Source organism: Phalacrocorax carbo, chromosome 3, assembly GCF_963921805.1.
Source record: "Phalacrocorax carbo chromosome 3, bPhaCar2.1, whole genome shotgun sequence".
Lineage (NCBI taxonomy): Eukaryota > Metazoa > Chordata > Aves > Suliformes > Phalacrocoracidae > Phalacrocorax > Phalacrocorax carbo.
This window is the reverse complement of record NC_087515.1, coordinates 49,050,042-49,064,691: the sequence shown is the minus strand read 5'-3', so window position 1 is coordinate 49,064,691 and position 14,650 is coordinate 49,050,042. Positions and strand designations below refer to the sequence as shown.

The following is a 14,650-nucleotide window of genomic DNA, read 5'->3' as shown; positions in this document are numbered from 1 at the left end:
CCATTTTATTTGTCTTCCAGCTTTTTTTTTTTTTTCTAACTAGGGTTTTTAAATGCATTTTGGTTTTCATTTTAATGCTTTGTAAAGGTTTGATTTATCCTTCATCACTCATGCTAGCTCAGCTATCCGTCAGTCCTCTTTTCTCCTTGAGTTATTGCTACTGATGGGGTTCCCTTATTATGAATATCATGTGCATTTTCCCCTTTCTTTCCTAAAACAGTTTTACCTCATGTTTGTCTGTCTCATACTTCTTTTCTTCTTTTTATATCCTGGCAAAATATATTAAAGGTGCCACTTACTTTTTCTTTCTAATCCCCATCCACAGCCCCCAGCTCCGCTTCCCTCTGCCTGCAGAGACCGATACCTCTGGTGATGTGACCCAATGCTGCTGGCCTGGCCCCGTTTCCTTCCTACCGTGCCTCTGCCCTCCTCTGGTCTGTCACACTCTGTAAACAGTGTGACACGAGCACTGTGCACAGAGTGACAGAGCTGTGCTGGAAGGCAGAGCACTGTGGCACGATGGCCCAAGCTGCTCGCACTACCCGAACGCCGCCAGCAGTGCTGTACTGAGCAAGGGAGGACCTTGGAGAACAACAAGAACATCCCTTTTCAGCTAGGTCTGCCCCAGTAAAGTCAGGGAGCCCTCTGATGACTTTTCAGGGGTTTTTAGCCAAAACCACAGATCAGGTCCCGCTCTCAAAGCTGGACAACAGAATGGGGAATTCCCTTGTTGATTATGTTAAAAAAAGAGGAGGACTATTTCCTGAATGAAGGGAAAAGAAAACCTGCTGGGGGAGAAGGCAGCTACAACCTCCAGCTCCTTTTGCAAACTCACATTGCTGAAGAGAGTTGGAGGCAGAGATGTGAAACCTTCCCCTATTGGTACCTGTTCCCTCTGCTTGAATGAAGGAGACAGAGGGGCCAAGATATTTCAAGTTAAAGTATTTTGCAGGTATTAACTAGCATACCAGTAATTATGTTATCTTTGGGGATTTGTATCAACTGTAAATCAGGTCCCAGAGCTTTATCTGATTTGAGTTCTTCATGGAAAAATGTACAAGTATTCACACAGGCATATCATGAAGCTTACTGAAGCTATTTGAAGCATACATTGTTTTCTAGATATCTCAATACCAATACGAATGCAGAATTGCTGAAATTATCAAAATATTGACATAAAACTCTATGCAAAATGAGACACTTTTGTTTGTGAGTGGTATGGCTTGGGTTTTTTTGCTGTTACCACCAATCACTGCCATCAGGGCTCAGCATAAAACCAGACACTGGGAGGGGGAATTCCCCTAGTTCTTTGGAGTAAAAAACTAGTAAAAGTAAAAAAAAGTAAAAAAAGTAAAAAAAAATATATTTCCTTACTGCAGGAAAAGAACTACTGGGGCTACCAGGTTACCAAGGCCTCTGCTCCTTGTGTGTAGCTGAAGAGAGTATTCACAGAGTTCAAACACAAGTAGGCAATCTCTGAGTGCAGGAAACAAGCAACGTAGTATGAGGTGAGAGAATTAAGCACAGAGCGGGAGGGCAGTTACCCCATGTGCATCCATTCCCAGCAAGAGAGGTATCCAACAAATCCTTAAATGAGACACCTTACAAAAGCTTCATTATAAGCTCTTGCTAATTTGCGAAATCTCAGGAATGGCAATATTGTTTTCCACTCAGCTGTCAGGATTTCTGTGCGTGTATCTGATTAGATGGTACCTTCTGAAAAGGGCAATCAGTCTACCCTAAAGTTTTTGTATGGCACCTGGCAGAATGGCATCACTTCATTATAAATAAATTATATTTGTAATGTCTTTATTATATAACAAAATCTCAGTATTGTGGCTGCTGCTATAAGACATGAAGAACTACACATATTTTCTGTCATAATGATTGTGGATTCTCATCAGGATAACCCATTCCTGGTGTCTTCCTGCTGGGCCATGCGTATTCCAAACTAAAAGGGCAGGCTTGGCTGCAGCTGCTACCTGGAAATCCAGAGGCTGTTGTCTTCCTTATTTCATCTGTCGCTAGTCAGCTGGAAAGCACACTGACCTATGAGTAATGCGGTCATCCCAAACTCATGCTGATAAAACCTTTACACTACTGCCTCTTGCCACCCCTCTCTTTCTGTCTCTCTGAGATGTTCTGATCCAATCTTGACTTCCTTTGAGGTAGGGCATTCTGTCTTAATGCCCTACCCCCCTTGGAGAGTCGGAGATATATGATTCTGAGTTGGTTTTTTGTTGTGTTTTTGCCTGATAGACTTGTCTGCAGAGCTTTTATACAAGTGAGAAAGGGTATGACTCTATGGCCATAACCCAGGGGCCCTTTTGGACATTGCTCCTCTCGATTACTGACTGCTATTGAAGGTATAGCAGAAGAATTTCCAAATCCCAGAATATCAGTTTGGTCCTGTGGGCAGTAAACCACCAAATGTAGCTTAGAGCAATGTGGAGTTGGGAGATAGCAAAGCTCCGTTGTTCTTTGCTCTCTCCACCTTCTTGGCAGTACTGGCTGCCATTGGGCAGTAAATCCACTTGGCATATTTGTAATCCTCTTCGTTTGTTTGTGCCACTAATGAATGTTTTTTGCTTATTCCTTGCAGATCAGCATGGTGGATTTTATGGTGGATTTCTACAGCTGAGGGACAACTGTCTGTGAATTTCCAGGTAATTGCCATTTCTTCTTCTTTCATGAGCTTCTCTGGATGTTGTGACCTTTTCTTTGATTTTAGGCTGTAGTCCTCTCTCCTTACCCCTGATTTTGCTACCTCATGATCAGACTGTTGTTCTGAGTTGCATCTTAGAGCTACTTTGAAATGTAAAGTGAAGGATGTTCTGGCTGCCCACTCGGTGTCTAGCCCTTCTGTCCTACCAGTAGTTTTTTGACCAGAAACCTGCAAACTGCCTATTGATATTTGAGGGGATTTACTTGTATTTTATATAGGTAGAAATGGTTGAACACTTACTGGATAAAGAACTGTCTGTCTGTCTGTCTGTATGATCCTGCCAAAACTGTGATTCATGGAGAAACTCAGTGGCAAGGCCATTTGCTTGTCCTGAGAGAAACACTGTAACTTTTTGACTGAACAGAGCCCTCATCTATTTCTCACTTTTTAGAGGGCTGAAATTTACTTTGGATTTTTGTAGTAGGTTTTAAAAAGTTTCATGCTTGCATTAGGTTTATTCCTTTCTTTGAGAAACTCAAAATTGAAGTAAGCACATGCTACAGTGTGGACCAACAAAAGAACATTGGGTGCAGTGGTTTGAGGACCACCATATCATGAACACACTAAGCCCCAGTCCTGCTGTGATGCAGTGTGCACTGCCTGACAAGGTTGTTCAAGGCACAGCTTTAGCGAGTCAGATAAAAGCAGACTGTTTTTCAGTTTGGCACTCAGCCATCTTCGTTACGATAATGTTGGTATTGTAAGCTCCTTGGGGCAGGGACTGTGGCTTTCTGTATGTCTTGAGTCACTCCAAGATTGTGGCTGGCATTCTGTGTGAACCAAAGCTAATAAATCAAAGCCAGTTTTTTCTCATGCGCTTCAAAACCTACTCCATTTTGGAATGAGAAAACCACGTACAGCTCACTGCAGGCTTTGTCAAATTATTCCTCCCCTTCACACTTGGACTCTTCTTCATTTTCCACACACTTAATACTCACCCAGCTCCTTTCTGTAACTGGCAGCTGATCCAATTACACACTAGAGGTAGAAATACTGAAGTCTTACAGTTCAAATGTGGAATGATATGCATAGTCACTTTGTCACTCAAATCCTTTAAAAAAAAAAAAAAGAAAGAAAGAAAAACCAGACTAGCTGGCCATAATTAAGGGCAGAAAACAGAGCACACAGTTAATATCTCCGTGGTTTGCCAATACTGGGATGTCACAAGTACCTATCAGGAAACCAGAGCCATGTGGCTTCCCAGATAAAAACACTGGCTTTTTACTTCTGAGATTACAGTTCAAATCCAATGTAAGGTTCTAAATTAAATGAGACCCTTAACCTATGTCAGAACATGCGATCCCTCCAGGTCAGAGCTAAGGTTATTGGAGGGTCAGTGTGATGAAACTTGTGTTCTGTTGTCTTCAATACACTTAATGGCATAAACAAAGGAATTAAGGTGTAAACCAGCCACAAAGCAAAGAAGCCAGAAGTGTATGGGCACCAGCACCCAGATACAGAGACAAGGAAATAAGAAAACCTGAATTATCAGAGGGCATGAACGTAGGCAGGGTTGGGTCAGTGCACTGTAGGTCTCACTTTCTGCCGCCTTCTGCAATGAGGCACTTCATGGTAATGGACTCATCTGCTGCTCACAGGCAGTAGCATCTCAAAGGCAGGCTAAATTTCGGGTCAGATGGATGGTGCTGTGTTCTGCCTGAGCTGTTTTCTGGGCTCCCTCATTCACTTTCCATTGCATTAACAGTACAAAGATGTAGCTGCAGTCAGATGTGGGATCCCAATGGCACCATCAGCATGTGCAGCTCTTGGACTGTGTAAGTCGCCTGTGCAAAGCTGTACCAAGAGAGAACTTGTTTGTTATTGGAAAGGATCCCAGTCACTTACTAGGGATAATAATGCATGCCTGATAATAATGACCCACTTTGAATTAGATGTAAAGTTAGAATGTAGGCATCAGGTAGCTAACAGATACTCCTTGCTTGCACTGTTGGCGTTTGACTGCTCTGTGTGGCAGGCTTATACGTGTGCCTACTTCCAGAATTACATTTTTGGAGATTTCTGGTTCAGATTCTCAGCTGGATTTTTGTTCAGGGTTTTGTTCAGAGAGCAGTTTGCATTCAGCAGAGCAAGCTTGTAAAACTGCATAACAGTAGCAAAGGATCTTCCGTGATACCAAAAATGTAGGAACCTTCAACGCCTTCGAGCTCCTCCAGCTCCCACCAGAGAGCTAGAGCTGAGAATCCCATATGACAAAAAACAAGCAATAATTAAAAATCCCTGTTTTGCCCAAAGAATTGCTTTGTTCAAGGTACGTAAATGTCTTTGCCTGCTTGTAAGTTATTTCATTTTTGGTAGTTCCTTAGCTCAGTAATCTGAGTTTGGGAACAGAGGAGTCTGAAAGGAGTGTTGCTCTGAAACAAAACACCTGTCTTTCAGTCAAGACTAAATTGACAAGCAACAATTTAGTTGTCTAAACTCAGAGCTTTCAGGATTTCAGACTACATAAATGTCAAGATGCCTGGGTAGGGCTCAAAGGTGAGCGACAGTGTAGGCAAATATACATTGGAACTTCAATTATCCAAACCCTGATAACTCTCAGTTACCTGAAGTTTAAACACGTCTTTCCTCACTCTTAGTTTCTACATTTTTCTGTAAAATCCCTTTGTACTGAATTGCCTATGTCTTTGCCCAGCATAGTCTGTAAACTTTTAAGAGCTCATCTCCTGAGGAGCTTAGTGTATCTGCCAGATCACAGCATCTGCAACCCCTTTCTGACAGAGCCTGTAATTATTCCTTCATGTTACCTGCTACATTTGGATAGAAGTATTAAAATAAATTAATAATTGTTTTCATCTTCGTTGTCTCCAGCTATATTCCACTTCTCCATAGGCGTGGTGTTGCTGAGGCACCCTTCATCCTAATACAGAGTGTGTACATGCATTGAAATGCCATTCTTTAATGATTCCTTGTAGGGAGGTTATGTCCACTGATTAGCAGACAGCATAGGATGGACTTTGCAAGTTAGTAGAATCTACCATTGGTAGGTTGGGTTTCATCAACCAAATTCTTCCCTTCCTTGCTCTTCTGTAACATCTTTGACCTTTGAAATTGAGCCAAATATGCCTCAATTTCCATAGTTTTGGAGCTTAAAAGCTGCTGAGATCCAAATCAAGACCCTCAGAGAAATTTTGCTTTACATGTTCCTGGCTTCAACACTTTTTTTCAATACATCCCAGTTACTTTTGAGGGGGCTGTTGTGATTTGATTTCAGAGAGGCAGCAGTTCACAGTTACAGGTCCCTGCAGCAGCTACAGAACTAAATGAAAAAGGTTTGAGTGGCAGAAGAAAATGGCTGGCAGGAAAGCATGTGGGGCCTCTTCACCTCCTTTTTCACCTTTATATTTTCCAGCCTTATTTTCACCCCATTCCTGACTTATATTTGCTACTTGAAGTTTCTCCCAACACTTTCTAACACCTTCTGGTCTTCTGTCTATGGCAAAGAAGTGGTGAAGGGAGTCCCTCTCCTTTTCTCTGTGCTCTTCAGCAAGCATTTTCCTCTTTATCCTTTAGGGGAGGAATCTGAAACAGAATAAGGATAGGAGATTTTTGTTTCATCCCCAACAGCAAGGACTCTGGGGAAAAGAGTATCTGAATAATCCAGGATGATGGGCAGACCATTCTGCAAAATGAGAGGTGGCACATGCTAATCTGCACCGTGGTCCCTTTTCAGATAAATGTTCATTAGTGGCACTGAGGAATAAAAGCAGCCATACACATGTTACCCACTCTGCAGTGGAGGATTTTTGGGTAGAATGGGGCCCCTGAACAATAAACTGGCCCCCATGAGGAAGAATAAGGGGATTTCTGGCCAGGTCAGGCAATGTCTGCCTTCCCCTTAGCTGAAGGCAACAAGCTTGATCCCACCAGAACAAATGGCATAAGATATGGAGGATCCGGTAGTACACAGGAAAATGAAATCCTTTTCTCCATTGAAAGCAGGGTTGTGCAAGTGAACTAGAAGGCAAAATGCAATCACGTTTCATCTGTTGCTTTGACTGGGAATGGGAAGAAAAGAAAACTAAATGGGGATATTAAATTCTAAGTTTTGTGGGTAAAAAGAAATCTCATTCTCCTGACAGCAAACTAATATTGCAAACAAAATATAGCAACAGAAGACAGACCAGCCAGTGCCCATTTCAGTATTTAGGAAGTTCTAGTGTCTTAGGTGTTCCATGGCAATCAAAATTTGAAGTAAATTGAAGTTGCATTTTAGTTTAATTACACAATAACATCAATTTAAACATTATTAAACAGATGCAATTTTGTGCAATTCTTTAAATTACGTTTCTCACATATGCATTTAATTTAAATTTACTGAGATGTTTATTTATGTTAATAAAATAATTAAAAGCAGTTATTTAAGAGTAACTATGAAATAGCTATGTAACTACCTATATTAATAAGACAGTTAGTTAAGGGATAATGTCTATTGCTTTATAGTGTAATTGCAATAAACAGCTGCTGAGTTTGATTAAGAGCTGAAGTGGAGCTAAAGTGTTTGAGCAATCTCAAAAGCCATTTGTTGTAAGTGTACTACAAAGCAATAGCGATTATTCCTATTATACAAAAAGCCATAGTATAAACATTAAAATATAACTCCTTAGTAGGATGATTTTTCTTGGGCTATTCAAGGATGTCCCTCTGAATGGTGGGGCTAGAGAAGGAGAGCTGGTGTTTTAGTGGAGAAGAGGCTTGGTGGGGGCAATAATTTTGCTGAACGCAGTTTTGTTCATACCCAGAGTCACCCATGTGTGAGAGCACACCTAAGTGCTAGGAAGGGCACAATCTGTGCTTGTAAGCTGTGTTTTCTCAGGGGTGGCATAATTTGAAAATCTCTAGCTGGATCCCTTTCAAATTTTGTAGAAAAATTTCAACCTTTGCCCCAGGTCTGACCTAGGAGTTTCTTCAGCTCTTTGTTGGAGTATAAAAAGGGATAGTCAAACGTATAGTAAAAGTCCTTCTGCAACTTTGTCTATGAAATGGCTGCTGCCACTCCATAACTCCATCATAAACACATGAAGCAGACACTTCCTGATCCCCAAGCGTATCCTGCTTTATGGCACTGACACATACCTAAACCACAGACCATTAATTTCACTGGGATCAAGTAAGCAAACAAGCATTACTTGTATTGCAGTTGTTATTTACAAACTCCTTATTCTCCTGGTTCTGGGCAGTGAACTTATATGTAAGACATTTACCTTTAAAATTTCTGCTATGTTAGGGTCCCACAAGTTTTGTAGCAAGTCAGGAAAGAATTGCTTAATTACTTAAAAGCTGTTTTATTTCACCTTTTATTTGAGAGCAACTTTGAATGGTAAACTCTGACACCTTGGTTGAGGCACAAATGGACATGCGAAGTCAGCTGCCTTTTGCTGCTTTTAGTTCAGGTACCTCTGTAGCTGTATTAACAGTGAAAATCTCACAGAGACCAAAAGTGCTATGAAATGCTGCCAAGCAAAATTTTACCAATAGAGATCTTGCATATTTATGGTTTTGTAGTGGCCAATCTAGGTTGGCCAAGTCCTAAATTAAGATTTTGGGGGCGTGAGGGGTAAGAACGCGTCCTGGGTATCCTGCCTCAGGTCCTGAGCTTCTTCTGACATTATTGACGCTTGGGGATCGCTTAAGTAAGTTCTCACTTTCAGCTAGATGCAAACATCTATGGGAAAAGTGGGTGATTCTGTCACTGCTGTGAACCAAGGTCAGGGAATATGTACCAAAGTCCATTTGATGAAAACCCACCAAATTCATTTGCATAAAGGTTGTAGGGATTTCACATAAAAATGTAGAGAGTTCAAGAGGCGAAAAAAATGTGTTATCAGTACAGTTACACTGGTTTCCTCCTTTTACACAATCTATCCTGAAAGAGATAACGTATCTTTGGCTAACAAGTCATATATAGTATTTTGAAAAAGCCGACAGGAAAAGGCAGCTTGGCAAAGTCAGATGCACAGTGATTAATCCAAGTGCCAATTCACTACTAATCTTCTGTGGAATAGTTTTGTTTCTGGTTTATTAAGGAAGCGGATGGGTGGCTGGGTATCGGGGGGGAGTGGGGGTGGTGGGGTAGTGTATGCGCATGTGCATTTGCAGGCAGGTGGGTCAGATTCCTATCCATGAGAGCACCGCTGCTGCTAGGATCTTCCCAAATAATCTCTATTGGTGACAGAAATGGAGCATGGGACCTGCTCCGCTCTGACAGCTCCTACCTCGGGAGGAGCTCAGGCAATGGCAGAAAAAGCCCACCCAGCATACTTGCCTTTTTAAGCTTCTGGGTCTTGCAGGCCTTCCTAACTCTGCCCTGGGGAAAAACCATGTAACAATGGATAAAAGACTTGGGCCTCCCAGCTTAGTTACAAAGGATTCTCTTCACTCATCCTCTTAGTGAGAAATCCAGTTGAATGCTTTTTGAAATCTTTCAAATATTAAAAATAAAATAAATCTTCTTATTCCATTCCCTGGCGAGATTCTTGACTGCAGTGCCATGTTGTCATACACTTCAGGTCCTTTAAAATGTCGGAAGGACCCCCTTCAGTGATGTGGCTGCAGCCAGGTACACGGAGAAAAGGTTATTAAATTCTTTGTGTGCCTTAAGAAAATTAAAGGGATAAAACCAATGAGCCTGAGAGGGGCAAGATGTAGTGGATATTAAAATAATCTGGTGACAAGCTGCGGAAGGCTCACTGCCACTACCTAGCTTAGTTGGGATCCATTTTGGAAAAGAGCTGGAGTAAGTTTATTTGTTTCAGCCAGAGAGATGGGACTATTACTGTTTCACCTGGGCATATGAATCATTGTGGTTTGTTGCTCAGAACAGTTACTGCAGAAAATACTTGGCAAATCAGTCGTGAAAAGAACCAACCACTTGTTTTCAGCTGCCTGAGAAACTGGTTTGCCTTCCGTCTCCTTCTCTCCTGAAATGTTATCTGCTCTCTTCCCTTAGAGCCAAAGTCAGCCTAGACATGCTCTACTCCCTCTTTGCACATGCTTTTCAACCCAGTGGGGACAAGATGTTTCAAGACTCTCTGAGGCCACTTATAATCTGAGAGAGTTGGAAAAATGAAAGTTGTGCCTGTACACCAGGGTTGTGTGTTCCTACACCACCTTGAGTTAGAGCAGATGAGAACCGGAATTTCTTAACAGTAGGGTTTTTTTCTTCTTTTTCACTAAAGTATACATTTAGCTTCATGTGAAAACCATCCACTTGCCTTGCTAGGTTTTTGTTGGTTTTTTGGGTTTGGGTTTGGGTTTTTTTGACATCTTGCTATCTCTGAATTTAGCTTTGGTTCATTAGTCAAGGAAATAAACAGCCACATTTCTTATTATTCACACTATCACAGAGTGTATTCCAAGCCCATACATATCCTGCAGCTTGTTAAATAATTCTTTATCCTTTAAGAAATTCCCATTAATCTCTGACCAAGAAGAGCAATAATAGGTTAGTTAGTCATCATATATAAAAATCTGAATCATTTTTACAAGTATCTTTAATGGCTTCCATTAATTACGTGCCTTCATAAAAACGCTACCCCTCTCAAACACAGCATCCTTTCATTCTTCAAGAGGATCTAATTTCTGAAATAACTGAAATTAAGGCACTGATGCTTTGTTTGGGCAAATTAAGCAGAAAAAATATTCACACAGCTCAAGCAGAAGGTACAGGAATCATATATTCTATTAACTTTTCAGCTACCTTCATATTATTAGCAAAATCTTACAAGTCAACCCAGTGGACTACAGTGATTAGTGTTACACTGACAGCAAAATATTACATGTGGACTGGGTTGTGATTTTAGCTGCAGCCCGGGTGAAGATGAGACTTCTCCCCTGCTGCTCTTGGCTTTGCCCTGCATGTCCTTGGCTCAGGTTTCATGGTGGTTGCATGGTCAGCATCAATGGGGCTGTTACCCAAGGGCACAGCGCACCCTTCCTGTTCCATCCCTGCCTCCTCATGCCTGCCTGCCGTGCTCCAAGGAGTGTTGTGTTTCCATGTGCTCAGCAGCATCAGGGGGCATTTTTAGGGTCAGATGATGTTTTAGCCTATTAATTCTCTTATCGAACACACATCTTTGAGTGGGCAAAAATGGTCCCATCAGAGCTGGGCGGGCAGGCAGGCCCAGTCTTTTCAAGGGCAGCTCAGGCTTCTGGCGAATTAAAGTGGCTGTAAAACCACAGCCAGGATCATTATGTCATTCATTCCTTTTTTCTGGCTCTTTGTTAATTTAGGTATTAGTTTGTTACCTTAAACCCACAATAAAAGGCAACATTTGCTGCCCTGCCATCAGAGCTGTATGGGACAATGTTTCCAAAACTTTCAGAAAGGCATCTTCTCTGTGTTCATCTGTCTCCCTCTGAAGACACCAGAGGCCCCGAGTAATGGATAAAAATTTGCAAGGTCAAATGTCAAACAGAGGCAGCCTCTAACCCTTAACAGCCTCTTTAAACCCTTCCATAGTCCATAGGTTGAGGAACACCGAAAAGGGAAGGATGGTACTGAAGCCTATTCCTCCCCTGTTCTATTTCAGGTCATGTAACTTTGCTTACTCTTGTGGAAAGCCTGAGGAGCTCCAGGAGGGGTTTAACAAAGAGATCTTCCTCTCCTGTTCAGGTGAATAGGCATGAATTAGACTCTTGAGAGACTTAGGCAGTATAAATACATAAGGAAATCTTTTGATTACACATAGTGTTAAAAGATGCTAAAAATACTTCTACTACAGTTAGTGCTGGCTTTTTATGTATTTAATTGTTTATCTTAATTTATGATATTTTTTCCCCTTCCCTGGGAAGTGAAGACTATCAATAGATAAGGGAGAGAATTCTGTGTTTTTGTATGCAGTATGAGTCCAGTACTTGGCCAAGACCCAGACCTATTGTGGCAAGAAAGTAATAGATGAACTAACTAGGGACCCAGACTCTCTGGGTAGCATCCAAGAAACATTAAAAAATGTAGTACTGCACATAACAAGTAGGAAGATGCATGCAAATGTTGATGTCTTATTGAAAACTGTTAACTTATTAATACATTGGGTTTATAGACATGCATTTGGATTTTAAAACCTGCTGTCTAAGTTCATGCCCTGAAATTACCTGCTGAGCTATACGCCTGAAATAATATTTAAAGTGGTGCCACACTGGTGAGGAAGTTCTGAAGAAAATGATGCTTCTGGATCCCTAGGGCTAGACTGTTTCTTTTGAGAGCATCAGCTCTGAGGTAGTGGTAGTGGTCCAGTTCAGCTCTCAGGAAGGTTTTTAAGCAATGGTCCCACTTTGTTTCTTCACCATGTCTTCCCCACCTGCAAAGAAGCAAGCCATGTGTATGACCCTTAGGACCTTGTCATACAGGTAGGAGGGTTCACTGTCTATAGGTTCACGTGAAAGGTGTGGGCCAAGAGCTTTGTGTGGTACCCAGAGACCTCCTAAAGCCTTTTAGAAGGGACATCCTAAAAGTGTTAGAGATTGGGGATCATTGGCTATATAAGATTTAGGATTACATTGATGCTGATGGCTGGAATGAATCTTATTCCTGTGGGTCTTCGAGATATGGCTCATATTATCACATCCATGTTGCTTGTGACTACAAAGTCTGATGAGCATTATAATTATTCATGTAGGTCTGGATTGTCATCCAACCCTGGTAAGATATAAAAGGTGATTCAGTCAACCATCTTGCAGTCAACCCACTGAGCAAAGCGTCTGTGACTACACATAGCTAATGGCTAGAATAGGTGGGGAAAGATGCTCGAGTCTCTACTTCTGTGTGTATTTATATGCGAGCCAACTACCATCTGGTTCTTCATTAATGTCATACAGCTGGTAATGCAACCCCCAAATGTTTTTCTTTTCATTACCAAAGGTATCCTTACCATTTTCGATGTCAACCTGAACATTCATAATGGCCTTTGATGGCACACTCAGCAGCATGTGCAAAGTAATTGTGATCGCAAAAGTGCAAAGAAGTATGTAGAAAAAAACACGCTGGAAAAGTAGGTGAGCTCCAGTGGAGACAGTTCATATGGAACAGACAGGGCTGTCCTGTGAAACACTACAGCAGCCTGAAATTATAATTTCTTTCTACCACAGCAATAAGCAAGCAGGTTCAGTGATTGCACTTTATTCACAACCATAACTATCATTACTAACATTCAGTAGAGGTGTCAAATCCCTGGTTTTTATGCTTTTATAGTAGTATTTTATCTCTTTCCCTCTAGAATTATTATTTTTTTAGTAGGCCATAGCGTATCTGTTAGGGATAACAGGTGAATGGTGAGACTTGGGTTTTGATTTTTTTTTTTTAACCTGACCTTACTTGCTCTCTATTCCCATCTCATTCATGCTCAGAGCTTTGTTTGAGCTGGAGGACGAGTTTCATAGTTGTTGTTGTACCAAGTGAGCTTGCTCATACAGTGGGTTTTTTCTAATCTTTCAACTCTAATTGTTGCATACAAATTGTTTAATAAATAATGTTGGACAGGAAAAAAAAAGAATAGATATTAATTAAGAAAAGGATTTAGGCTGACTCAGTCTCATACATGAGACAAAAGGTTAAGTAAATGCCAAGGCCGCTATGCCTCTTCAAACAATGAATATTAGTTTTAGAATCATTAATGTCTGCTTAGAAAACAGAGTCATACTGGAGACTTGTATGCCAAAATAACCAAGGCCAGGGCTGTTTCTTTTCAATCTGAAGCTAAATTATTCTCCAATAGAGGGCTAAATGTATGCAATTAACAGTGCTAGGTAGGACAACAGGGAATGGCAGTTTTAATATGTAGCCAAATTGAGATCAAGTTTTTCTTTGAATCTGGTAACTTGGACATTTAATATGCAGAGCCAAGCTCTGCAACAGAATTAGTGAAAAGAAGCAGATAATTAACTCCTTCACTGCTTGTCAATGGAGACAGAATGATTAGCCTGCCGTTTACTGATTCCTGTCTTCTAAAGTTGCTAGATTTACAAAAACAAAGTTTTTTCAAGTGCCTTCCATATGTGGGCAAAGATTAAAGGACAGTTGTGTAGTTGTTATTAGAAAGAGGACTACCACATCATATTTTTAAAGAAAGCTTCATCCTGGGAAAGATTAGTTTCTCAGGTTGAGGGGTGTTGATGTTGGAACAAATGTGACCATATATATATAATAATATTTTTTAAAAAATAAATAATAAAAGACTTTTCAGCAAGTGGGTGACTTTTACCCCAATGAAAGCAAAAGTCAAAGTGCTTATTAAAACTTCCCAGCACTGTCATGTGCAAAAAAATGCTCTCTACTAGACAAGACATGTTACTTACCACACTAACATCACCCATTTAGTATGAGTGTACCTAATAATAATATTTAATTTCCACCCAGTGATCTCCAAGAAGATTAATATATTTATTCCCAATTTACTGAAGGGAAGTGAGGTAAAAGATAGTGAAGTGACTTGCATAAGGCAGCTCTGTTGAGCAATGGCCAAATGGGTCTGAAGCTTGACTCCTGAGTCCTAGATAGTGCTAAACTGTAAATCTCATGGAATTTGATCGGGATGTCTCTAACGTACAGTTTTTGACTGAGCAAGAATCCCAGTAAAATTGTCCCTGTGTTTCTAGGGCTAGTTTGGCTCTGGAAAGTTGCAACCTGCAAAGTTGAAATATATTTTTACTCCTATTTATGTCTAAGCTGAGTCTGCACTTCCTTGCTCTGGGTTCTGCTTGAGCTTAAAGCAAAAGGCCATCATTTTCCATTATACGTCAGACAGCCTTTTCAGCTGTTGAGAAGGCTTTCAAAGCAGTGCATTTGGTTGCAGCAGTGGCTCCCATGAAAGTCAACAGCCACATGCAAATAAATCCTCAGGTTTGAAAATGGTACGCTTAAATAGTTCAAGTTTTGTTTCTAAGGCTGAAGTGCATTACAGCTCTCATTTA

At 40.9% G+C, this 14,650-nt stretch overlaps 1 long non-coding RNA gene across 1 annotated transcript in view; it reads left to right on the top strand.

Moving 5' to 3' along the window:
- Window positions 1-2,655, top strand: part of LOC135312849 (uncharacterized) — a 117,806-nt gene extending 115,151 nt beyond the window's left edge. Inside the window, exon 3 of the long non-coding RNA XR_010372468.1 lies at window positions 2,603-2,655. This is a non-coding gene — a long non-coding RNA (uncharacterized LOC135312849). The remainder of the gene's footprint in view (window positions 1-2,602) is intronic.
- Window positions 2,656-14,650: the final 11,995 nt, after the last annotated feature.